Source organism: Ursus americanus, chromosome 17 (assembly GCF_024610735.1).
Source record: "Ursus americanus isolate L20-20 chromosome 17, mUrsAme1.1.p, whole genome shotgun sequence".
Lineage (NCBI taxonomy): Eukaryota > Metazoa > Chordata > Mammalia > Carnivora > Ursidae > Ursus > Ursus americanus.
This window is the reverse complement of record NC_142143.1, coordinates 19,527,171-19,529,263: the sequence shown is the minus strand read 5'-3', so window position 1 is coordinate 19,529,263 and position 2,093 is coordinate 19,527,171.

The following is a 2,093-nucleotide window of genomic DNA, read 5'->3' as shown; positions in this document are numbered from 1 at the left end:
AGCTTTGCCTGTTTTGTTCTTCATAGAAGAGTATAGTATGTTCTCTCTGTGTCTTTTGCTTCTCTACAGTTTTGTTTGGCTTTAGGTTTGTGACACTCATTCATATCATTTATTCTCATTGCCGCTAATGTGTCATGGCTTATCCCTTATAGTGGTGGTGAACAATTGGATTATTTCCAGTTTTTTTTTTATATTATGACAAATGCTGTTATTTATCTTGTCATGTGCATAAAAAATGCATTTCTGTTGGGTATACAACTAGGAATGGAATTGCAGGGTCACATTCAGCTTTTGTAAATATTGCCAAGCATTTTTCTAAGTTGGTTGTCCTAGTTTAAGTTTTTAAGTGTTTGTTTTGTGGTGTTAGTCTGGGAGGTTCAGAACCCATCCACATGGTCCTGAGGAGCAGAAGGGCCTGTGTGGGAAAGTTCTTAATCTATAAGGGAAGGTCTAAGAGGCTCTTAGATACCATATCTGAACCTCTTCCCTCTTTAGTAACTGTCTTTGGAGAAAGTGTTTAATTCCCTAGTTGGGATTAGAGAACAGACCAAACTTCATGGGAGATTGCTAACTAAGGTCCTGTGTGGAGGCCCCAGGATCACATACATGCAAACCACAGCATTTAAAAAATGTTATTGGAGGTTTAGGTCATTTATGTAATGTAAGTTTGGGATATGACTCTGTAGATCTTCTACTTGGGAATATGTCCCAGAAGGCAACTCATATACAAATAGAGATACATGGATGTAACAGGAGACTTGGTCTAGATGTGCAATGTGATAATCTCCCTTTGTCTTTAAGAAGGTAAATGACCATGGTGTTATGGTAGAAATAGACTTGGTAGAGCTTGCAGGATAGTGGGGACAATGTGAAATCAAATATTCTGGCTTGGATGACTGGGTTGGTGGTAGAGCTACTAACCCTGGTAAGGAATATGGAAGAAGCAATAGCCATGCTCTGTGGCTAACACAACTTCGACCAACCAACTCTGAACCGTGCTAATCAGATGTTTGCCTTTGGTGTTTCTTCAGCTCTTAAGATATGGGCGTAGGTTTCTCATTCATCCCTAAAGACTTTCGGCCTTGATATAATTTGAAGATACATAAATGTTTTTCTTCTTAACTTCAAAGACTTAGAAGTTGGGGCGCCTGGGTGGCTTAGTTAGTTAAGCGTCCAACTCTTGATTTCCGCTCAGGTCATGATCTCATGGATGTGAGATGAGCCCCACACCAGGCTCTGAGCTGGCAGTGGAGCCTGCTTGGGAGTCTCTCTCTCCCTCTGTCCCTGTGTCCCTCCTTCCCCTCCCCCCACCCCAGGCTCACACAAGGACTCTCTTTCTCTTTCTCAAACAAACAAACAAACAAACAAACAAAAAACCCAAAAAAACTTAGAACTTGACAAAGTCCTAAAATATGAAAATATTTCCTTATTTTGATTTATGGAAACTAAGGACAATATACCCTTCAGGAATATTAAGATGATGCTATCACTTTGTCTGATCTGTGGTCCTACCTCATGGAATCATTCTATTGATACATTCCCTCAAAATTAAGATACAAAGACCCTTACTTGTGGATCTTTCCATGTCATAATCAATAGATAGACATTCTGAAAGTCCATTGCAGACTTTGCTAATGGATCATTCCTTTTTCCTCACTTAGCCCAAATGTTACTCAGAGTCCTTGAAGTACTGTTGCAGGTGACACTACGGAGATCTGTGAAGTGAGCCTACAGAGGGAATCTCTTCGTCACCCTCTTTTTCATGCTAAAGGAACATTAAACAACTAAAGATTAGCAGAAATATCTTTTCAAAGGAAAGATGATCACCTAAATTTATTTGAGGGGGTATAGTTTAATGGTTAAGACCATGGATTCTGGGGGCCCCTGGGTGGCTCATTCTGTTAAGTGTCTGACTCTTGATTTTGACTCGGCTCATGATCTCAGGGTCCTGGGATCAAGCACCGCATCAGCTCCCTGCTCAGTGGGAAGTATGTCTCTCTTCCCTCTGCCCCTCCCCCTGCATGCCCTCACTCTCTAAAATAAATAAATAAATCTTTAAGAAAAAATAAAAGACCGTGGATTCTGGGAAACAT